Source organism: Struthio camelus, chromosome 2, assembly GCF_040807025.1.
Source record: "Struthio camelus isolate bStrCam1 chromosome 2, bStrCam1.hap1, whole genome shotgun sequence".
NCBI lineage: Eukaryota > Metazoa > Chordata > Aves > Struthioniformes > Struthionidae > Struthio > Struthio camelus.
Window position 1 is genome coordinate 91,716,231 of NC_090943.1, and position 25,860 is coordinate 91,742,090.

General features: G+C 40.7%; 1 protein-coding gene across 1 annotated transcript in view; it reads left to right on the plus strand.

Moving 5' to 3' along the window:
* CDH20 (cadherin 20) overlaps positions 1 to 25,860 on the plus strand; it is a 119,947-nt gene that overhangs the window by 502 nt on the left and 93,585 nt on the right. The gene's annotated exons all lie outside the window — the stretch shown is intronic.

Consider the following 25,860-nt stretch of genomic DNA (forward strand, 5'->3'; position numbering starts at 1 on the left):
GCGGAGGGAGGAAGGAGCCGCCCGGGGGAAGGAGCGGCTCCCTCCAACTTTCCTGGGGCAGAGGCGGCGGGGAGCGGCGGCGGACGAAAGGGGTCTGTGGCCCGGGTGGGGGGGGGCGGAAGGGGGCGCACAAGGCTCGGGGCGAGCCGCCGACGGGGGGTTTCTGCAAAAAAAAAAGGGGAAACCCTCCAGATACAGGTGCGTGTGCTTGGGCTGCAGCGCAGCACTGCCGTCTCGTCCCGCGCCCTCTCCTGTCGCCCCGTCGGGCCCCCCCCGGGGGCGGCCCGGCCCCGCGGCGCCGGCCCCGGGGGCGCTGCCCGAAGGCGGGCGGGGCCGGGGGCTCGGGGGGCTCCGGGGCTCGGGGGGGGGGGGGGGGAGGGTACTGAGGACACAAATGGTAAAAGATACGGAAGGAAGAGACCCAGTAGCTGGGACATAAATCAGGCAGAATATATGGGGAGTTGATGAGAATAGGTCTTTTCACCCTTTAAAAAAAAATAGCCACTTTGGAAGAGAAAAAGGAGGCTGATTATTGGCATCCAGCTCTGAAACCAAGGCAGCTGATGCTGATGGGAGCCAAAGGGAGCAGTTCTTCTTGGTTTAAAAACAGCAAGACAGTCTCTGCCAAAGATTGCTGTAAACACTGAATAAAGATTTCATTGTGGCTTGGTGTGACTGGAATAATTAGGCAGTTAATTGTTCATTCTGATCTTAAACGGCAGTAATCAGTAGTGCACAGTAGGAAAAATATGAGGGAAAAGGAGGAAAAATAGCTATAGGAAAATGTATCACTTTTTCCTCTTTTTTTTTTTTGAGCCTGGGAACACGTGGGTCCCAGTCTATTTAGACAGAGAAGACCTTTGTAAAATCGGGATGTAATTGTGCTTTTGCTGCCACTGTGTCAACATCGTTTTGGATTAGACAAAATCAAATTATGAGACTTAAAGAAATCCCATTTTATGAAAATGAAATCTGAAGATGCCTGGAGAATGAACATCTTAACTAGATTGACTAATACCAATTAATGCATTTTACTTATGTGTACACTTTATTGCCAACTCAGCAGGGATAAAAGCTAATGGTGCCAGCTTTTGTGCTGCTCTAAGACATTTTTCAAGCAGGCACACAAGGTTTTAATGGTAGACTGTTTTAAGTTTTTAACACTGTAATTGTGTCCCAGTTCAAATCAAGTTCTGTGCAATGGTAACTCTTTCATGGAAATCTAATGAAATGATCTGTCGTTACACTGTGTTACCTATTCCCTGTAACAAGGCAGGAAGATACAACCTGTGTGTATTTGTGCTGGAGGTGGTTATGAGTTGTCAAGCAAGATGCAATAGAACATGACTTACTGATATTAACTGAAAGATGACACCACAGGCAAAGAATGCTATTTTTCTTTCATAGATAGCAGGCTTTTCCATTATATACGAATGTAGATAAAGAAGCATAAAGAGGTATAAGTGATCAGAAAGAAAGGAAGAACGTTGTGTTTAAAACAAAGAAAACTTACAAAGTAGTCCATAGTCATTTGAGTGAAAAGGATGATTTGAAGTCTAATTGTAAAGGAAACAGATTCATCCTTCATATAACTTCCTTGACTTCTTTGAAGTTATATGAAAGATTCATTTGGCTCAGAGACATCCGTATAACACGCCTGTCCATCATAAATAAATAAATAAAAGTTCTGGAATTGGGCAAGATTTAAAAAGAAATTCAGCGTGTACAATCTTCTATCACTGCACATGCAGAAATCGAGGAGGTACCCATTACAGACAAACAGAAAGGGAGCTTTCTTTCAACTCTGAAAAGTACAATGGTTTATTATATTTTCTGAATTTGCTGAAGATTTTGAGCTGCACTTTGCAGGATTTTTGTGAGAAGGAAGTGGAGAAAACGGGAGGCACACTGTTGAGCTAGCACTATAAAACTAAGCTCAAACACTGCAGTCTTTGCTCAAGAAGACTTTCCCACTGGAGGCACAGAATGGTGACTCCAAACTTGGCCAAAGTGATGGTAAAAGAACCCCAAACATATGGAATGGATATGAAAGGGCCAAAGTTAAAATCCACTGTACAAGCATTTTGATTAAGCTGTTAGGTGGGCTTTGTGCTGCCACAGTGATGCCCAGTACTCTGTATATGAGGAGACTATTCCTGATTTAATTGCAAGCTGTACTGAGAGAAAGTCCTTAAGGCATTTTGCTTACTAGTGCAGTCTACAGGGGGATGTTGCCAACTTTAATTGAATGTGTCCAGTCTGAGACATCTAAGAATGTTCTGGTCATCTCTTCTTTTAGAAATTCAAAAAATGTAGTGAACACGTAAGAGGCACTGCTGCTTCAACTTTCTGTTTGTTCATACAGAGAATGTTTCTAAAAATCTGCGTAATGTATCTCTTGCATAAATATAGTGTTAAATTCCAGAATAGTTTGAAGACCAGTGATAAGATTTTGAGAGAAGTCTAAAGTATTTTTCTTGCATTTCCAAATACAAGATTTACCAAATGGTTACTCATTTCTATAATAAAAGGCATTGAAAACATGTCTCGGGCATCACAGTAAGTTTGGGAAGAGGTCTTTCTTGCTTTGTTAGAGTATATTTAGCAAAATACAGAGGTTTACACACTTCTATTTAGGGAAAACATTTGTCGTTGAATTGTAGCTAAATGCTGAATACTATCTTATACATAAAAGTTGTTTGAAATGCACAGTACATCTTCATAATAAAATTGCATTGTCACAGATGTAATTGTTATTCATGACAAGTAGTCTCACAAACAGATTCCATCCCTGTAAGTATTGAGTCTTAGTCAGGCCAATTATGACTAAATTACTGCATGTTCTCTGCTGTATCAACTAATTAAAGGGTAATTAATAAAATGATAATTTCATTCCATGGCAATGTCTACATCTGTTTGTCATAGCAGAGTTTGTTTGACATATGGTTAAATGGTCAGATACTCCACTGTGTGAATGCAACATTTGCACAGCACACCTGGCAAGCTAGCAGAATTTTAACCCTTAAAACATTAATTTAAAAAGAATCTGTGTCAGTATGCTATTGGATTTATTTGATCATTCTCTTCATCTAGTCTTACTACACCTTAAAGAAAATTTGGTTCTCGAAGTTGATTTAAATGAGTGCATCTCTTGGTTTCGGGGAAGAGGACTTGCGATATTAGGTTGGAAAAGCAAGATAAAATACTACTGATTTCTTCTCGTTATGGGAAGTAAACTGGGTGATCTTAGTTCATTTGCTGGAGGAGACTCACCATTGGTTCTGTTCACTAGCGTTACTGGGAACTTCTCCTTTAAAGAAACCCAGGCTGGAGTTAGCACGGAGACTAATTTTTTTCTTTCTCCTGGATACAATTGTATGCCAGGATTAAGGCTGAGGTTGTGGTTACAACAGCATGCAAAAAATCTGCATTGCAGCCTTCCTATACTGTACCTGTCATCTGTAGATAAAACAAAACTTAGTTCCCAAAGGACAGTAACCATAAAATTCACAGGCTAAAGAAATGAAACAATCTTTTATCAAGTTAACAGATGATACAAATAAACAATTCTATTGTGGATACTTAATGTACAAGATAATGTATGCACATACTCTGAAGTGTGGGTGGGTGAAATTTTCAAGGCAATCTATGGATTTTATAGATAGCTTTCTCTGATTTTAATGGATTGTATGTATCTAAATCCCCAACATTGCCTTGAAAAATTTGAACCGCGCTGTTCAATAGTATGCAAGAGAGTGTTTATTTCTATCCTTTAAAAGCATAAACATAACTAGCAGTATTTTAACACTGGATAAATTGCAGGTTCTGATCTCTACTGGGTCAAGCTGTATCTCTCATAAAAGTAGGAAGAACCAGAAATGAAGAAAGATACATAATGTTTTCCTTCTCTTAAGAAAAACAAAAAGACAGAGAAAATAGCTAATGCTTTTTCAGAAATAAAGCAAAGCAAAAAGGATGCAGTAAACTGCAGGAAGACATGAAAGTCTGCCTTTTCCCATGCAAACCTTCCTGAATGAACAGTTCCGTCAATGAATAGTCAGGGTTGCTCATCACCTCGTGCAGTCAGGTGCAGAGTTTGGCCAGTGATGCATGTATAAAGCACTGTTTGTCTGTCTCTGTGAGAGTCTGAGTTCTGTTTCTTGAGAATTTCCAAGTGCACAGACCTATCTCATTTTCATTCTACACATGTAACTCATTAACACCTGGAAAATCTTTTATAGTGTTTAACTGCATCAGATGCATGGTCCGGCACATGTTTTCTTAATAGGGCTTTCACTGAGGTATTGTCAAAGAACCCTTATGTCACAGCTGGGAACATGAATCTGTCATGTCAGTACTGTACCTTGTTTTAGACAGCAATAGTGTACGAGCGTGTTTTATGGAGGGGCTGAACATGCTCATATACTGCGTGAGAAGGAAAGAATGTGAAGCTTGTTCTCCTAAATAAAGATTCAGGCTGGTGGTAGTAGAGCACTTTGTACCATTTAAACACTGCTGCCTCTAAGGCATTGCACTTAAGGAAAGGGAAGTTTGAGGCACGCAAGACACGTCTCAGTATTTTGGTGGTGTAATGCTTCTAGTTAACGATATGTCATCATTTGCGTTTCATTGGGAAAAAATTGCCAAAGGTTTCTAATTCAGTAGTAACAGCTTGTCTGAAACTGAAAGTTGATATGGAAGTCCTTAGTTAGCCTGGGAATGTTAGTTTTTGAAACAAGCTTGATTTAAGTATATTTGGCAATATAAGAAGAGGAAGGAAAAGTAAATGTTTTCTGTTCTATATGCTTTTTGTGCCGATTTAATTACTGTAAAACTCAACTTTAAATAGACTACTTTGTAGCTCTGTAATCAGAATGCCTTGGGTAGTTAAAAAAGGGATAGGACTATAAAAAATGGCTGTAATACATGTATAAGACCTACATTTTCACATGCATGCATTTCATCTGAAAATTAAACACTTAAAAATCACCATCACCGTCTCTGACTGCTAGGTAAGTCAGGATGGTGTTCCATGGTAGAGTTCACCTTTGAAAAGTATAGAAAGAAGAAATCGTATAAGAAACTGTAACAGTTGTGAAGGAATTAACAAAGATCCTCAGTTAAAGAATGTATGGATGAAAGCAGCATTTCATACACCAACAGGAGGATCTATTTTTTAAACTACGTTTTTTTTTATTTTAAAAAGCTCACATATATAGCTCACATGCTAAGAAATATATTACAGAAATATCAGATATTCAGAATTAAGGTACGATATCAAATGCATTTTGTATGCTTAAAATATTTCTCTCTCTTGTTTCTATAATAGCTCCTCAAAAGTGTGAATATGCAGGGCCTGATACGCAGCCCGTAACCAGTCCAAACTTAGACTAGCATCAGTGAAACATGTTAGTCATCAGGTTACAAGACTACCTGCTGAATTTCTCTCTTGATTTTCTCCTTTTACCATTTGAATTGAGGGCTACTGACTTTTCTCATGGTGACAGCATTGAGGTGCTGCTGGTTGGGCTCAAGGCATTAGTTCATGTCCATGTCCTCACCAAAGAGGGAAGCAATGGAGCTGCTTAGGACTGCTGTGCAGGCGAACACATGCGGATTTGTTGCTGAGCAAATTATTTTGCTTTTTTGCAGAAGGGCTGAGGGCCTTAAGGTTTACTGCAAAGGCCTTATCTATACTTCTGAGGTTCTGTGCAGATGGACTAAATGCAGCAGGCATTCACCAGACTGTGTAGGGTTTGCCCAGCTGAACTATAAGACACCTAGTAAGGTAGCCCAAGAGGGTCTGTCAGTTTTCAAGCGGACAGCGCACTGGGGTTGAATTATTCTACATGATTCCTTTAAGACTACTGCAGAAGCTATTCGAAGGTTAAAAATGAGTCTCTGTAATTAACCTTTCTACATGCCTAGGTATGGTGACACATAGTTAAGAACCCTTGCAATATGTAACTTAGTTACAGCAGAGCAAGTTAAGGATTGAGTGAAAGGCTTAACTATAAATTTCCTTGCTTGTATGGGTTTAATTTAGAAATGCAATCATGGGGTGTAACATAAATTAAAATAGCAGTAGTAGATCACTACTTGGCAAATCTCTTAAGACAGACAAGAAGAGTATAGATACCTCACCAGGTTATTATATATTGAATGCCTTCTGTGTGCTTAGCCCTCTGCTGAAATGAGTCTATTTTTTAATTTTAAGATCCTTTTGGAAAGGACAGAGGTGTTTTAATGGAATAAGCTCCACTGACTCTCAGTGAGAATTAGGAGCCTAACTTCTGAAAAATAGAACTTCCTAAATGGTTTAAAAGCATTTCTCAGCCAAAAATTTGAAGTTTTACCCAAAAACATCCTCAAATCCAAACATAAACTGGAGGATGTTCATCCTTCAGATGCATATTACACAGAGCTTGACTTGCAGGTTTCATATTTTAAGATTTCCCAGCAAGAGTGTTTTTGGGAAAGTGAGTGAAGAAACCCACATGCCTCATGAAGGACCCTTGAGGCCATGTATGGCATGTAGCACCCCCGCAGAAAGGGAAGTTTGGGAAGAGGGTGGAACAGTGATGCATCTCATTTTCTTTTGGTTTCAGAGGAGGATCGCATGCATCAACGACTTCTGTATCTCTTGAGGGGGCCCACTCCTCTTGGCTGTTTGGTCAGGGCTTCCCATATGGGTTTGCTATACTGCTAGGTCTCTTTTAGAAAGATAGTGAAATGGAAATGTGCGGCCACCATGCAAGCAATGAGGGCTGCCTGATCCTCATAAACATCTCTCTCTCTAAGGCAAGAGGGAGTGAGCACAAGCCAGTAAAATTGTTTTGGTGGCAAGCTTGCTCCCAAGCACCATCTTTTCTGGGCGTCCCGTGAACACCCAGGGGAGATCCCCTCAAGTGACTAGTCCTTAATATGACAAGGGGAAGAGCCACTAGGCCTGTTGTAAGGCAGTGGTGAACTGCTGACGCTATCAGACTAATGCCTGTTGCCCACAGCCCTGCGCCTTAACGTCCTCCGAACCGTCCTCGGCAGCGAATTGCCCTGGCAGAACATGAGCTGAACCAGCGTCGTAGCACAGCGCTTGTAGCACAGGAAACACTTAGGCAAGGTGCCCAGAGGAGGATCTGAAATCAGCCTTTGAGCAGCTGACAGGTGAGAATCTGTCAAACCAGCTTTCGAGAGGACAGAGAGAGTTGAGAGAAAATAACGCTAATAGCGACAAAACCTTGCAGAGACTGAACAGAGAAAGAAGCTATAGGAAAGCAAGAAAATAGAGCATTTGAATAGGGAAACAAAGAGAAAGAAATGACAAACAGGGAAAAAGAAGGACAGATTGGATCAGTAGCAGGTACAGAATTTGCCTGAAGCTTCGGTAGGGACTAATACAGAAGAAAGACGAATAGCAGGCTTATATGTGAGCATGGCAGAAAGCATTTACGGTTACAAATAAAGGTTGGAATAACAGCATCTAATCCCACAGGAATTCTCTGGGTGAGTACAGGGGAATTGGAGGGGTTTTATAAGACAATCAGGTTCCCAATTTTGTTTGTGGAGTTTCGGGTGACAGCTCGTCAAGAAGTCAAGACAAAGGCATCTATCAGCAACACGTTAAATCAATTAGAGCTGGAACCATTACATAGAAATTTTGAATTGAATCATGACAAAACCTTTCTTGTATGGTCTAGACCTCAGAAAGGTTAATCCTCATTAGGGCAAGTTCAGGGGCATTATTAGGGGCATAATGGAACTGTACTGTGTTAAATATGCTGTGGTAGAGGATCCACTATTTTTAGGTGGACTGGTTATGCTGATTCATGCATGTGATATGTCTCAACATTAAATCCAGGAGTGAGGAAGAAGATGTTAGTTTCCATTGCAGAGAAGAGGTAATGCCCCCCCCCCAAAAAAAAAAAACAGGAGCAGTACACTAATGAGTTGTCAGCCTCTGTCTAACTGTTTTCCTTGCTTGTTTGTCCCATATTGCTCCTCAAGTGCCTTCTTGCTTCCCCTCACGCTGCTCTGAGGGACTGGGAGGAGCTCCCAGTAAGACTCATTTGTGTTGTGATGACTGCTAAATACTTGACTGTTAGCCAGGCAATTAATACACTGAGGTTAGTGATAGTGATACCCGTAGAACTACTAACTATTCTTCGTGTCCATCTCATTCATTTCATTTCTCACCCCGGGAGAAGGAGCTCTGCTGTATTACCTGTCTAATCCTCAACGCAGTTGTACAGAGGTGTATGTAGAATAAACATATATAACAACGTGTGGCAGGTAGGTGTCTATTTTTTTAGTGCAAGCTCTCAGCCTTGAGAATGCATTTTGATTAAAATCATTTGTCACTTTTATTCCTTTGATTATACAGTCTTTTTTTTTGTTGAAACATCAATAACTATAATATCAAAAATAACTTAGAAGTTGTTCTATTTGTTTTCTTCTTCATATGTCAGTTTAACAAAACTCCGTTAAAATTATCTTAGATAACCATTTAATGTACTTTTTTATCCTTTTATCCACATTGTTGTCTCTTTTTGATATGAGTGCTTCAGTGTTAATATCCTTGCGGTGGACAGTTCTTTTTAGCTAATGTGACTGTCCCAGGAGTGCATGGCTAAGATTTTCAAATGTGGACATTAAGCTCCCACTATTTTTAAATGACAACCAGGCATCCAAATTCCCCAGGTAGCCACAGTTACTTGCCAAATTGTGCTCAAAGAGTTGGTGGATGAAGACTGTTTATTCTGAGATAAATTATCTTCTTCCTTTCTCCACGAACTTATCAAGTTATTTATTGAAGGAGCAATTATCCAATGTCATAGCTTATTTGACTTCCACAGCAGTGATTATCCCATCTATCAGCCATTATGTGCGTTTAATTTTTTTTCTAAGTCCATTGGTCTGTCTTTAGCGTCTTTAGGAACTATCAGGAGGGGGTTGAACCTCTTAACTTCTGATTTAAAGCATCATCCTATGCATCTCTCTGCAGGATAGTTGCTTTATCAGAAGACCCCCTGCATTGCAGGGCTCCAGGAGACTAGGAAGAAAATCTGTTTTCTCATATGTCAATGATTGGTGTCATCTCTGGCTAAAGAGATAGCTTGGGTTCTGTGTGTTCATGGACTATTCAGACACATATCTGAAATTATTGCTTTGATGAATTCCTTTCTACAATAATTTACTCATCAGGGTACCATTTCACAATGTCAGACTGCTACTTGAAGAACATTTACATGACGTAGTGAAGTAGAATACAAATTAGAGTGATTTTTTAATCAGAGATTTTTCTTTTCTGATTTGTTTTACTGCATAGGCAACTTCTACCTGCTGCATAACCCCATTGCCAATGTTAACTTTAGTAATAATAATACAGTTCTCCTTTAATGAAAATACTAACAATTTTTGTTAGATAAGAAACATAGGATAATGTAATGCTGCTCAACCTGAATGATCATCATTGGAAAATCTCTCATCAGTGAAGAAAAGTAGCATCTGTTTTTCTCGAAGGCTTGATACCACATGAAAGTGTTTAGAACAAAGATAATATCAGTAAGCTGTAAAGCAGAATACATTTGAAAGTTCTAGCCATATTGACCAATAAACAATTTATGGTAAAAACAGAAACAAACCATTAGAATATTTTAAGACTGTAGCTTTCTGACAAGTATACTTTATTTATGACTTTGCAGTACAATCTTTTCCAGTAATGTTTACAGGATGTAAAAAAAGAGGGAGAGGAGGAAGATTCAGATGCCAAGTCATTTTTACCATTGTTTTATAGCCTTGTCCTCTGCCATGTGTCGGGTATTATCAGCACTCATAAAGTAACCTCTGTATTCCTGCCTCACAAACCTGTGCAACTAGACAAATCACAGACATGGTATGTTAAATGTTTAAGTTAAAGGCGAGTAAAAATGGTGCTGCCCCCTCTGAAACTTGTGCTATAGTGGTGCCAATAAATAAGAGCTACAAACAGAGCTAAGCAAACCTGGGGGAAGAAAGGAGGCCAGGGCAGGGTCCAGGAGGGTCCAGCCTTAGCACAAGTTCTGCCACCATTATGCTCTCCCACTGCCAAAGCCGGTTCATGATCTGATGGCAGCATGTGTCTAGAAAAGGGCAGTGTTTGAGTTTGGCTCTGAATCTCCTGAAAACAACAGGGATTGTGTTGCTTTTGTCCACAATGTGGATGTGAGTGCTTGAGGGAATACACGGGCTTTAGGTTTCTAATACTGATGCATCAGGCAAAGGTAAAACTTCTATTTGTAGTTATAATTTATGTTATAGAGGTGCCTGCAGGTGTTTGGTATGAGGCAAATCCGTGTGCTAGGCTGTGCCCAGGCACATAGTAAGAAATAGGGCAACATGAAAGAGCTTATAATCCAAACACTGGAGCTGGGAGACCACATTTTGGTTTTTGTGAAAGCTTCTTAATTTTCCAAATCATCATGAATTGAAAGGAAAGCAAGGCACTTAAAAATTCTGTGTTCAGGCAACAGGCTTGTCAGAGGGCTCATATTTATGAAAGAATAGGTCAAGATTTTGATTTGCATCTCCCTGAAAGTCACAAGAAAGACATCTGATCTGAGAAATCATTCCTTGGAACATGTTGAAGTTGGTGTGTTTGTGCCAAAAGAAAGAAAAATCTGAGTTTTTTAGTTGAAAGAGAATATATGAAAAAAATCAAAATGTTGCTGAACACATTCTGACCAGCCCACCAAAAACACAAGGCAGACTAAATATAGGATATGAAGTCCAGAGAGCAAAGTGGGCTCTCAAGGGGCAAGGTGGTGGTGAAGCCAACCAGCGGAGTCAGCGTCTTGGTTCCCAGTCCAGGACCACATCCACCAGACAAAGTCTGTCTTCGGCATCTCAACCTCCCCTAGAATTTCGCAGCCATGAGTCACAAACCCGAGGTCAGTGGGGATGGTAGCACTGTTTGCTTTCTACTTCCACCAGTAATGCCTTGTGCACAAAGCACTAAGTGAGGCTGGTGTAAGTCCTGCCGTAACAGGGCTCACATTTAGCATCTTGGCTCGCAGGGCTGGGACGAGGTCATGGCACTGCACTGCAGCCAGGGAGCGTCCCGCTTCTTGGGAGATCCTCTGCCACCGGAGCACCACGATTTAGGGCAGCACTGCATGGCAACCATAGTTGAAGAAACGCTGGTGTGGGAAACTTGGAGTAGACATAGATAAATCAGGATACCTTAACAGTATCCTTAAGATTACTGAGAAGAGCATTCCAGCTCAAAAGAAGCTTTTACAATGTTGGTTAACTAGAGAAGTATGCCTCTAACAAACCTATCAGGCTTGATAAATGGTTCTCTATTAATATCATGATTTTGCTGAATCTGATGAGCAGCTTTCGGAGTTCAGAGGTAGAAAAAGATTGTACTTGAAAGATGGCCCTTACATGAAGCTAATTGTGTGCAGGGTTTTCAGAAATATTTGGTCAGTTCCTGTTCAAAAGTTGGGTGTCTGTACTTCTTAGTGGCAATAAAATTAATTCTTCTGGGCTTGGGAAAAAAGAAGTACTTTGATTTTTTTACCAGGTAATGTACTGTCGAGTCTTACTTCAAATAACATTTTTAAATTTTAAGACATTTCACAAAGCAAGGGATATCATTTCAAGGATGAAAGTTCTGATATGAAATAATTCCAACAAAATTGATTGTATTATAGGCACTATGTTTATATGACTTTCCTAAAATATTGCCTTTTTAATGCTAATATTTCAGCAGTAGAAAAGAAATACTGCAGCTGAATTCTCTTCTGGACACATACATAAAACTACCATTTACACCAGTACAGCAATGAAAACAGTATGATTTAAATGGGGACAGATTTAGCCCCATAGGCCATATTCCCGTTTAGCTACACTCTATTTATCTTATAGATTCAGGATTTACTATCTCAGGACAGACTGGTGGTCTAATAGGTCTGGTATCTTGTCTGGGAAAATAACCTGTGCTGGATATTTCTGAGGATAATGTAAAAAATCTCTACAACGTGGCATATCCCTATGTTATTCTGCTCTTTAATATACCAACGCAAGCTCACTGGTTTCCATGGAATTATGCTAGCAAAATGAGAATGAAATTTGACTCCAGATATGATTTTAGTATCATAGTAAGCAACTGTTTTTTGCGTCATTGATGATCTATGATTTTTTTTAATTAATATACTCCTATCATTGTATTACACTGATGACCTAATTTGACTAGGGGTTTCCATCTGTTGTAGCAGACCTTACATAGATACCTGATGAAGTCTCTACCTTATTGAGAGTTTTGCAGGAAAAAATGTTTCTTCCTGCTGTATTTCTTGTTCCCAGGGTAAAATAAATTTTAAAATCAACATTATCATGAAAAGAATGACATAAAGAGTTGCTTGTAAACAGTACTTTTTAAACTTGCTATTGTGAAGGATAAATCTAAAATGGTTTTCAAAGTCCTTCTTTATCTAGACACCGCGCTGAGGCACTAGCTTGATCCAACCTATCTTGATAGTCCCTCTCAAAGGATTGAAAAGGCAAGCTATCATAAAACAACTAGGTTTGATCCCAAAAGTGTCAAACTAAGTATTTGTCTGTTGATAAAGACAGTTCATTGAATTTGAAAATATTCATAGGGAAAATAAATCTTTTGGCAAAATACTCAACAGAGGAAAATCTGGCTGAAATATATATTTTGGATTTAAGATGGGATTTTGCACTCATATGAAGCATCTTGGCAATTCCAGCACAGTGAGACCATCATGCCTGGTAGGGAGAAAGATCCATCAGGTAGATAGAGGCAAAGGGGCCAAGAATATCGGCTCGCAGCTGTGGCCATTCAGGTGGAATCAAAGAGCAGTGTTTTCAACATCCTTCCTCCTCAGCAGTATTTTGTTTCAGAAACTTCAAAATATTTCATTTCTTAACGTAGAAGCTAACATTTTTGCATTTCTAAACTGCATTTTAAAATGTTTATAGGGAGAGAAATTACTTTAATTTGGCTTTTTAGCCTGATTCGGAGGAAATGCCAAATATTATAATTTCTTGCAAGATGAAAATTTTGTTTTTCAATCTGATATAAAAAGCTCATGTTCATAGTAGATAACTTTTATTAAATCTCTTGTAAAAATAAAAATAATAGATACTGCTGCATTTCCCTTCAGATGATCCCAAATTAGTCTAGACTTCATAGTCTGAGTGAGTTTGCAGTCATCACTGTGTGTGTGAGCCTGAAGAAATCCTGGTCATGTGAAACTGTGTTTCCAAGTTTCCTTAGGGTGCAAGGTAACATCTCCAATATTAAATCCCTGCCATATTAGCTTCCTATGAAAGCAGATTCTGGGAAATGTGTCAATTAATAATAAGATGGAAAAGAGAGTGAGTGACCTCCAGATGACTCTCCTTCATGAATGCACACAGTTTTAAAGGTTTGGGAACCAGCCCTTCCAATGAGATTTGCCTACTGAGTGCGATAAGGAGCAAGAAATTCCCAAATTCCTTAGCCTATAGAAAAGTGAAAGTGACAGTCCCTGAATGAAGGGTAACAGGTCCTGCCCTGTCCTACCTATCCACTGAAAACTCTTCTGACTTAGCGCTATTCTTTCTGCTGCTGAAATAAATTAGGTCCTTACACTGCAGTTCTGCCATATATCCATCTCCTTTTCATAGTCTTCTGTCCTCTGTGATATAAGTAACTGTTTCCCTGCATTACCTGATAATGACCCTAATGGGCTTGCTGTTACATGTGTTTTTAGCCTGAGCTCATCCATAATGTTAAGCTGTAGAAGTACTATTTTCTGCAATCTGTAGGAAGACAAGAACTCAAGATTAGGAAAGTGGCATTGCATTGGCCTTCCTTTGTGTGCTTTATTTCTTGATCTATACTGAAGGCAATGCAATGGGCTTTGAATGCTTCCTGAAGGTCTTTGCACCTCTAACAACATATTTGCCCATGTATATGGTTCAAAACTTAAATTGATATCCTTTTTTGATGCTTCTCTAGGGATTGTTTGGAGAGAACCTCTAAATGACATGACATTCCTCAGGAAAAAGAAAAACGCCAGTGATCAACACAGTAGGCTTTACTATATATTGTCCCAGCATGTAGCATAACACAACTGGCTGTTTTGAAATATTGTAGTAGGTAAACACATGCTCAAGCTGGACTTGAAGCACTGTTATACCTGAAAGAGGTGTGATTCCAGTGTGTTATCTACTCCAGCTCCATGTGACAGCTGCAGAGTTTGCACCTTTCCAGAAGCCAGCATGAAGCTGTACCTGTTGAAGGCCAGGCTGAGACCCTGGCACTGACTCCCTCAGAAATTAATGACTGTCACAAACCCAACCACTTTCTCCTTCACAAGCGAGGTGCATTTTTTTCCCCCTAACATATGGCAGCATGTAGTTTTAAAACAACAAAAACAAAGCCCTGCCAAAACAAAACACGACACTGCATACCCCATTCTCTCTTGGGAAGAGGATGGGAGGGAGAATGAGCTGCACATGACAGATGTTGGTTGTTTAACGCTCCAAGGGAAGGCGTTCAGATGCTATGGTGATGAGGGCGACATATAGACCTGTGGGGAAGGCAGTAAAATAACTTTCCTGCCCCTCTTCTCACCGGCGTGAGAAATGGGGTCGATCTACTGGTGGAAGCAACCTGTATAAAAAGATTACCAGGAGTGAGCGCCTCCCATAGGAAGCAGCCTTGATGTTTCCCCAGTGATAATATGGCCCAATCCTCGCTGTTATTTAGGGCCCTGGATGAAATCCTTGCTTTGGAGGATTTGAATGGGATAGAGCCCTGTGCTAGTTTTCTTCCTGGGCACGAATTGCACTCCATGTGCATGCCCACACGTGTGTGAGTGAACAGCACCCTATCTAATCCAGATAGACTACAAAAGTTCAAAGCTCTTGGGTTCCTCTTCATTGCTTTTTCAGGGGCTGCCTCTGATCCTGGCTTTTCATCCCCAGATTTGTTTTGAACACTTCCTTCCCCGTTTCTTCAGGAGGCAGGTTGCATGCAGATTCATTTTTCTGGTATTCAGCCATCATTGCTTTGTACATATTTACATCTTCGCAGGCCACAATGAAATGGAGACTTGAAGGAGTAACTGGATGAGCAGGCCCTTTCTCTCCAGCTGTCGTGTCTGGTTGTGGCGGCAAACTGGTGTTTCATTGTAAAAGATGTTAATTTCAATCTGAGCTGCGACTGTGTTGAGGCAAGCATAAAAGGAATTCTTGATTATCCATATCAGTTCCGTTGTCCCTGGGGACAGGCTCTGAATCTTCAGATCACATATGGCAAGAGTGCTGTGATAAAATATGCATCAATAAAACTTTGCGATTTATGATAATACAGGAGCAGGAAGTTTTATACACTGTGATAATTATTCCTGACTGGTATTTTTTCCTTCCTTTCGTTCCTCTGTACTCCTTTATTTTTAAGCCGTTTCTGCTTGTTGTACTAATGATTATGTCATTGAGACTGTGGGTTCACAAATTAGGGAGCTCACCTTGTTTCTAGATCCCCAGACTTTCTGTAGGTGTCAGTCTGCTTTCTGAAGCAGTGGGAATTTGCCCTCTTCAGGAAGGCTCTGTGATGATAGTACTCCTTGCTCTTTCGTGTGTGCACAAACACTATACCCAGTGTATATTTCAGCGGATCAAATTATTTTCCTCTGACCTCTCTTTGCATATCTCGTTACTATAATTGATGAGAGATGCATATATTTGCATGAAGGTAGAATTTATCTCATACTGCACATCACCTGCATTGTTTTAAATGTATTTCATTCAAATTTGAAGTAGGAAAAATAATGATATGTTTACAGTTCTAGGAAGTAAACAGTAGTCCATTAAATACAGTCAATATATTATCTATGACCCTATGTTTTTTCTTCCCCAGCTGTTTATATCTTCGGTGGCCTTGTCTTCTTGTCTTGTCTTGTCTTGCGCTTAAACGCACTTGATAGCAATTAATGATACAGCTTAAGCCTTATGGCTTCGTCGTATAAACTGTTTGCATGTTTGGATTCTGAGTGACTTCAAAGGGATTTCCACATGTCACATTTGCAGGCATCCCTGCTTTGCAGAACAGCCTTGCTGACATGTTTGCACAGCGTCTAGCCTTACTGGGACATCTAAGCCCTACTGTAACCCAAGCAGTCATTGGTACTGTCTGTCCTGTGTTTTGCCTTTTTTTCTTTCCTTTTCTTTCCTCAGTATTTTTCTTTGGCTGGCCTAACGGAAATACATCAGTCACTTTTATCCTTTTCCAGGCTTATTTCTCCATGATTAAGGGGGAGCTGGGAAATTATTTACGGGAAACAATTTAGCCATCAAGTTAGCTCAAGAATGTTTCCTTTACTCATGCTCACTTGACTAAATTGTGTGCTCCTGTGCATGGTAACAAAGTACTTATCTTGCTTATTTCCTATTGACTTCAATAGCACTTAAGCATCTGCTTGAGGTTCAGCACGTGCTGAAGAGCTTTGTAGATTTGGGGCGCAAGGCCCCCTTTTGGAAATCTATACCTACTCAATCCAGCACAGTCAGCCTTTGCCCACGTTTTTTGCAGGTGCTTGAATTTCATCGAAGACAATGGGATTTAGATCATTTGTGTAAAAGTGCTTAAGTGGACTTGGACATCTTTGAAAGTTTTGCTAAATCTAGGCCTAATTAAAAAGGGCCCAAATGTTTAGCAAAGAAAACAGATGCTTATAATAGGAAGGCTATTTGCAAGTACTTTACTTTTTCACACAGCTCCAGTTGAAAAGACAAAATTTAATACTATTAGTTCCACTTTAAGGAGTGATGAGAGATTTAGGTAGCAAAAATAATTATTTCTAATTATACAGCTGTAAGGAGGAGTGGACGATAACGCCAGCAGTGAAAAGAAGGATCTTGGTCGTTTTTCTACCTCTACATTTGTGTGAATTAATAGGAAATTACAGACTATTAGAAAGTTGATTGAATTTTGTTTCTTAACTTTGCTGTTTTTCATTAGAGTGATCCTAAAAGCAGGTGGCTTTCAATTAGTTTTGTTGACAGTGCTGGCTAATGTTGTAATGATCCTTGGAAGAGGGAAAGAAAAGAGATTTATTGCGGTAGGGATAAGCTAGGCCAGGCAAAGAGACAGAGTACATAGCCACTAATTAACTTGTGTAGTCATTAAAAAAAAAAGATGAAGAAGAAGAAGAGGAAGGAAAAAACAACATGCAACCTGAAAGAGGATTGTAAAGCATTTCTGCACTGCAGATCAGACCCTTGAGCTTTCGTTACAATGTGCATATCATATTAGATGGTATATATGAGCCAATTGCGTATAAATCATATTCTCCCACTCTTGCAAGTCCTTGTCACAGAGCATATTTAATTTAACATTGTAATATTTATTTTCTAAAGTTGTAAGTAGGCCAAAACATATTCAGTAAAATGAGCACTGTGCCTCAGCACAGCGCCTGACCTACACTCAGGAAGAAAATTAACCCTAATTCATCTTTATAGTGACCCAGTGCCAAATAACTGTATTTCAGATCCTCCATTCCCGTCCTTCCCTGACTTTGTAAAGTGAAGCTGTAGCAATTTTGCCCAATTCGGTTTAGATTTTTAATTACATCGATTCTATTCATTGTTTCCACTTAAAACCATCATGTTGCGCTTGGGTGACTTGTAAGCAAGCTTTGCTTGGTGTACATGTCCTTTAGGGACAGATTGAAGCCAGAATGTGCGTATGTTTCTTGAAACCATGTCAAGTGGGAGCTGGTATCTCCGAGTCTAACTAGAAAGCTTTGTTTTCTGACACAAAGGGTCAAAGCCCGTCTCGTTATTTCCATTTGTCCCATCCCTCCCCTTCCCTCACTCCCATCAGGATTATTTTAAATTCACATTATGGATGAGCATTTGTGTGCATATGTGCAATTCACTGGAAAACAGAGGCGCTTTATTGTTCGGAGCTCCTCCTGAAGTGGATTGTTTCAACCTCTCACAACCATTTGCACATTTCTGCCATCGGTAAGATTGTAGTCACTCTGCTAACAACGTCTGTTTTCAGACACCATGCAGAGAAACCCGTGAAAGTTTAAGCGTTTTTATTGTCTCATTATTTTATTCTTGATAAGCATTAATGAGAATTGAATATGGCCATATGTGCTTATTCCTTATTTCACCTATTATTTGAGTGATTAATAATATATTTTCCATTACATCCCAATCCAGGTTGTCCTTCTGCTCCTCTGAAGATTAATAGATCTGGATCTAGAGAGAATCTATAGAATCTATATCTGGATTCTGTAGAGTTTTCTACATATGTGGATCTGGACATATTTAGACTGCAACAAGGATGCAAAGTGAGAAGGCTGCAGAAAGAGCACTGAGATAAGGCAAACTGAGTCTTCTCACAAACTCCTACCAGGCATAGATGAAAATATTTCATGACAAATCCTATCAAATTGCATTTATCTTGTCAATGCAAATTATTCTTAAGAAGTTACGTTAGGGGAGGAAAAGGTGAAATATATTTAAATTAAGATTATTTTTAAAAACCTGGATTTATCAAAGTCAGGTAACTTCGGATTTTGACATTACAGGCACAAAAGTAAAGCTTAGCTGTGATTTCTTAGCTCTAGTACAGCTCTGCTTAGGAAGAAAAACTGGACCGTATGGGAGCATATGGAAAAAACAGAAGGTTAATATTTGAGGAAAAGTACTTCCTACAGGTGGCATTATAATCAACCTTACGGGTCCTCGGTGCGCACTTCAGTCCAGTGTGCGTGCATGCACAGTCTAGGTGTGCTACAGGAGCACAGTGTCCCGACACTGCCGTGAGCTATATGCCCGCCTGCACTGTCAGCACAGCCCTGTTGGTCTCCTGCAGTGAGCTGAGGCTGCCCCATTGCCCCCGGGCCACCCTTCCCCACGGGTGAGCCGCCAGCCGCAGTGTTCTGCCACGTTGGCCCACGCACCCACGGCGGCTGGGGGGGGCTGCGCTGCAACCTACCAGCCGTGACCGTGGCACGGCCCCCCTGGCTGCGAGGGTATGTTTATCGAATAGCACGCTGCGCTCCGACAACCCCTTTTTAACCATTGGGAAGTTGCTTTCTAACACCCGGCAAGCTCCTACTTTGCCACTGCATGATCCCAGTGCCCCAAATCTCACAAGCTGGGAGAGGAGAGGGAAGTTGCGTTGAAGTCCTGCTCAGTCTTAATTTCCCTCCCTTTTCCCAGGCTACTAAAAGGACCAGGTTTATTTTGGGGTTTTGGCATCTGCTTTCCAATACTTGCGGCAGGAGCTGGGTGTCCCTGTGTGAGGCGCAACCCAGTAGCCATGTCTCCTCCAGCTGCAGGTTCCTGAGGAAGCCCCATATGCAGCTGAGATTACGCTGGCTATATTCTGGACATCTCAGGGTAGGGAAGGAAGCATCCAAATAAAAATGAGGATTATCTGTATGTGCAGAGGGTCATGTATCACTGGCATATCTATTAAGTGAACAACTGGTGCCCATGAACCACAGGCCCATGAGGTGAAGAGGGAAGATGGGGAAAGGCAGAAACAAGCTCTGGCAAACAGCTGGCCCCAGGTTACTCCATGCACCAAATCCATGCCAAACACATTGTCCTGCTGACAAGGAGTTACTGGGTGTGGATGGAGAAATGAGACTAAAAACAGGGATAAATAGATCTTAACTTATATGAACCAGTGCAGTAGAAACATATCACCTTTGGAAATACTGGAAACTTTGGCATAGCTTTAACAAATACAACTTGCAGAAACAATGTGATGTTTTAAACTAAATTATGCTTGCAGAGTCACAAGCTATGATTTATCTTTAAGCATCTTCACGCAGCATGCTTTATTAAATTTCAACCTGGGCTCTCTACTATTTAGTTAGTGTAGATAATTAATTTGATTATCATTCAATCAGGCTGTTTTGTGACTGCCTGAAACATCCTGATATTGTTGTTACAAATATTTAGTTAGCTTATATGAGGAAATTTTCTAATTTTTTATGATTTTTTGCTTGTTTGTTTGTTTTATTTTACTTTTATCTTGGTTATCTTTCTTTTTGCCTGTGAGTTGTTCTAAATTACATAGTATGGGATTACTAATGCCTGCTCTAATGCTTTAATACTTTTTTTGAGCACGGAGTCTGCATTCATTCTTAGCTATGCATGCATCTTCTAGTGACACTAAGTGATATTTTTTCTTTGCTTTTTTCTTAATGCAGAAAAAAAAGGAACAAGAAAACTATGGGGATCCTGTGTATTATATTGCAGTTATTAATGACTAGACATATATTACTTCACTAAAAAAAAGAAGTAACACTAATTGTAAAAATCTGTCAGGCTACAGTGTATCTGATGAAAAGTGTTATGCATTAGTACATTAAATTCTATTTTGTTTCTATTCTATTCTTGTAAATTCTATTCTATTCTTGTTTGCAAAATTGTATTCTACGTACATTAATTTAGAATTAAATCAGAATGCAAGCACCTAAATATAGTATGAGAAGTTCCGACCCCGTTCACTTCTTGCGTCAGAAAAAGTAGAGTTTGTTTCTACTAGCATCGATAAAATGTATCCTGCTATAAAACTTCCACAGAGTTCTTAACATGGAGGTAATTTTATGAGGTGTCATATCATCAAGCATTCGAAGCAATCTGTACACTATGCATTACAGAGGATACCTATTCCAGCTTCCACATGGAAGGTGCTTACTGTATCTCTAACTAGGAAAGCAAGGCTTGTAAGGAAAGGTAATAACTGTTGTTGGACCAGATGATATAGCTGAGTAAGCGTTTGGACCCATAACTTTCATTCAATTATATCAGCTAATTTAATAAAGGATATTAATTCTGCTCACAAGACTTGTTGCATGACACCAGCGCTACTCTCTCTTACTATACAGTGCGCTCTTCTGACGAGTTCATGCAATAACACTGCGATCCCCCTGTGGGGAGCCAGTGTAGGTGTGTCAGGGTTAGGATGGGAAAATAGAGCAAAGCTGCAAAAAAATAAACATTAGGAAAACAGAGAAGCTAGGGCATTTTGAAGTAATGCGGTTCTTTTTCCCTCCAAAGACAAGTTGCAGGCTTTGAATCTAGAGTGCTCAAAATAGACTTTTCCGGGATAGAAATTCCATCTTGCACTTTTAATAATGGCCCAGCATGGATTGTTGATTTCGCTTATGGAAAAGGGGCTCTAAAATTTTATTTAGTATTGCTTCAATTATTCAGATGTATTTCTTACCAAGTTAGGGGAGTCCATCCCACTGGATGCTAGTAAAACCAATTCTTTCATAGAAAGGGTTGGTAGACTGCAAGGGAAAAAAAAGACCTTTCTAGTCTGCCTAAATGAGATAAATAGATAGGTAGACAGATACCCTATTTTGTACGTTATACCAGCATAGCTAACCTATTAACAGTTCAGACCAGCGGGCAATAGTTTCCTCAGAAGGATAAAGTGGTAGTCTGTAGCAATTGTGTTTCTCCTTCTCACTGCCCTTTGCCTCTTCCCTGCTCTGGATTGAGAATGTCATGAAAAGGTTACAAGGAAAGGCTGCTACAGAGGAAGGACAGAGACTTCAGTCACTGTAGCTGCCAGTCTTTGAACATGAAATATTTGCTAATAAAGGTAGGATTGAAAATTATCAAACCCATCTTAAGTGTCAGGCCTGAATCTAACTCCACTGAGCTTGATGGGTATTTTAGCACTGAACGCCTTTGAAATATTAGGCCCGTCTAGTATATAAAGGAAAGAGAAGACAATATCAGCAGATCCTGGGGGAAAATGAGCTACCTTAGATCCTACAATACTATTATTATTTAATATTTGTATTAAACACTTAACATCCCCCAAAGAATACTGGGCCCTATGATGATAAACGATATAGAAATATGTAGGAAGACCCAGCACCTGTAGTAGAGAGCTGCCAGCTCTAAAGCAACAGCTGTAGGTCCTCATAAACAGCTACTGCAAAAAGTTGTGAGCTTCTTTTTTCTCTTATATTTGCCTGAGCCACCAAATAGTCAGAGATCATCTTGTTAGGTTCCATAATATGCCACTGTAGGTAGACGTGGTACCTTCTTTTTCCCCTAAAGTCAATATCCCACATACAGAGTAGATAAAAGGTAGCCTTTTTTCTCCCCAGATTTTTTTTATATGGCTGACATTAAATTTTGTTTCAAGTGGCATTACAGTATTGTACATTATATTATTTTGTTTTTAATAAAAACATAGGAAATGTGTTTAACAAGTAGTAGGAGTAGTATCTAAAATAGTATTTAAGTAATACTGCTTTTGAATTGCAGTAGAATCACAGAATCACAGAATCGTTTAGGTTGGAAGGGACCTCTGGAGATCATCTAGTCCAACCTCCCTGCTCAAGCAGGGTCACCTAGAGCATATTGCCCAGGATCACATCCAGACGGGTTTTGAATATCTCCAGCGAAGGAGACTCCACCACCTCTCTGGGCAACCTGTTCCAATGCTCTGTCACCCTCACAGTGAAGAAGTGTTTTCTCAGGTTCAGATGGAACTTCCTGTGGTTCAGTTTCTGCCCATTGCCTCTTGTCCTGTTGCTGGGCACCACGGAGAAGAGGCTGGCCTCATCCTCTTGACACTCCCCCTTCAGATACTTGTACACGTTGATGAGATCCCCTCTCAATCTTCTCTTCTCCAGGCTGAACAGGCCCAGCTCTTGCAGTCTTTCTTCATAGGAGAGATGCTCCAGCCCTCTAATCATCTTGGTAGCCCTCCGCTGGACTCTCTCCAGGAGTGCCATGTCTCTCTTGTCCTGGGGAGCCCAGAACTGGACACAGTACTCCAGGTGAGGCCTCACCAGGGCTGAATAGAGGGGCAGGATCACCTCCCTCCACCTGCTGGCAACACTCTGCCTAATGCAGCCCAGGAGACCACTGGCCTTCTTGGCCACAAGGGCACACTGCTGCCTCATGCTCAAGTTGTTGTCCACCAGCACTCCCAGGTCCTTCTCGGCAGAGCTACTTTCCAGCAGGTCAGTCCCCAGCCTGTACTGGTGCATGGGATTATTCCTGCCTAGGTGCAGGACCTTGCACTTGCCTTTGTTGAACTTCATGAGGTTCCTCTCTGCCCAACTCTCCAGCCTGTCCAGGTCCCTCTGAATGGCAGCACAGTCTTCTGGTGTGTTAGCCTCTCCCCCCAGTTTAGTATCATCAGCAAACTTGCTGAGGGTGCACTCTGTCCCTTCCTCCAGGTCATTGATGAATATATTGAACAAGACTGGGCCCAGGACTGACCCCTGGGGGACACCACTAGCCACAGGCCTCCAACTTGACTCTGCGCCATTCACCACAACCCTCTGAGCTCGGCCATCCAGCCAATTCTCAATCCACCTCACCGTCCACTCATCTAGCCCACACTTCCTGAGCTTACCTAGGAGGATGTGATGGGAGACAGTGTCAAAAGCCTTGCTGAAGTCCAGAAAGACAACATCCACTGCTCTGCCCTCACCTACCCAGCCAGTCATTCCATCAGAGAAGGCTATCAGATTGGTCAAGCATGATTTCCAGAAGGCACAGTCTTATTCGTGAAGCTTCACTTAGTTACTCATTGCAATGCTGCATTACTGTTATTAAATTCAGCTAGCATTCAGAGTGCTGTGGGTGCTGGAGGGACAAACAAAAAAGCAAGGCTGGTATTCTTATGAGCTTAGAATCGAAGTGGATATTATCTTTGCACAAGGAATATGGGAAACAGAACAGTTAAGGCAGCAATAGGTCATGGTAATGGTATTGTAATACCATTGGTATTATACTATATTATATTGGTAATATACTTCTTGATAACGTAATGGGTTTTCCTTGAAGATAGGCAGCTGAGAATAAATAGAATATACTTAGTTGCCCATTAACCTCAGTGTAATTACATGCCAGTGAACAAAAGGAAGAAGTGAGCCTTCAGGAGTTATTTGAATATGAACTAGAGGATGGTCTCAAGGAAGGCATTTCATGTGTGGACCATGGAGACAGCTGAGGGGAACAGAACACATGAGGCCCAAGGCTAGCGGGAGAAATAGTCAGGAGCAGTACAGGCCCAGAAGATGGAAAGGTATATAGGTAAACAGAACATTAGTATCTTTAAGGCAAAATTAGATTCTTGTTCCTAATGTGACTTGAGTTTTGGTACCTTTGCTCAGTGAAATATGTTCCGTGAGGCCAAAATATTTGATTTGGGGGCTATACTATAGATGCATTTTAAAGAAAAATAGATGATGTGGCTAGTTGTCCTGATTGCTAAAAGCAGCTTCTTAAAATTCTGCTTGTTACTGCAGAATTAATGGGCCTGCATATATCTTTCTAGGATACTTTGAACTGTATTGAAAGGCAGATGTTTTATTAATCTAATTCTGGTTAGACTACTTTGAACAAAGTTGTAAAGGAAAAACTTAAATATTTTACTGAGATCATAATAATTTACCGAAGTAGCATTAGTAAAGCAATAGATAATGGCGACAAATTACCATGGAATATTTTGGGCAGAAGAGATCAGGCTCACACAAATCCTGAATGGAATTGTTAGGGACTGCACAGGTGAAATAAGTCTCTGTCTCTTCGATGCTCAGGGCTATCCTATGATGAGATGTGGTAGCTTATCTGGAATTTATTTCATATAATTTCAAAGCGAGAAGTAGGCAGAGAAATGGTCAGTGCCAAAATTTAGGAGCAAGTTGCTGCGGGAGTCATGCAATTAAGAAAGTATCAAGTCCTACAGATTTTTTTTTTCTATACCGTACCTGCCTGTCCCTCTTCTGCAGTAGCCTTATTGCCTCTATCCTGGCTTCTGTAATCTCAGATACTCCCATAACACGTCTTGTTTACCAGCCCTGTGCCCCTTAAACTTCCACATAAAACTCCAGACTTTTTCAAGGCCCCCACGGATGTGCTCAGTGGCAAGATCCAAGCTAACCATATGCTAGTCGTCCAGCTGTGTCCGTAGGCTGCCTGGTGTGGGCCAAGTCCAAAAACACAGATAGCCAGGGAGATTTTTGTGTAGGTTTTCTTTCAGTGGGACATTCCTTTGGATCTCCCTTTTCTTAGTCACTATTTTTATAATCTATGTGGGACCTTAATTTTTTCTGGTATTGTCAGCTCTCTGCTAAAAGTAACTGAAATAAGCCAACAGGTTTCAAACTTACTATGGGCAGCCTGGACAGACAGATGTGTGTAGAGTCCTGTCCTAAGGAATGGGCTATGGGTGCACAGGCTTCCAGGGCCCCAGATCTAAAAGGGCCCTGGACACCCACCATTCAACACTAGGATTGTGCTTTATTGTATAGATGGCCCTATATTATGTAGTCCTATGTAGATGATCCAATTCCAGATCTCATATGGGAAGCCTTTCAGGGGGATGGCTTCTTCCGTATTTTTGTGGCAGGAGGCTGATTTTCCAGATGCCCAGCACCCCAGGCTGCTGTATAACCAGGAATTGTCTGCTATTCACTTGCAGATAAGTCAGACTGGGCTGCAAATCTTACATATTGGACTGCTTTTGCACCGAGGGTCTACCTCACATGGACAGTATCTGCCCAGACTCTGCTCCCCAGGCACTGGGGAGCCATTCTGCTCACGTAACATGTATTTATCCAGAACTGTTGAGGTCCTCAGTCAGCCCTGCCCTTCAGTGTTCATTCAATGGCTCTGCAGACAGACAGAGATGATAAATTTGTATTGTTTCTTTATAAGACCATGCTTAAAATGGTGCAATCACTGAAAGGGTTTATATTCCCAGAAGGATGAGAGAGCAGAGATACATGAGCAAGGCAGGACCCTGCCTAAATTGCAGGTGACTATTGCTCTTCTTTCAAAAAGCAGGTA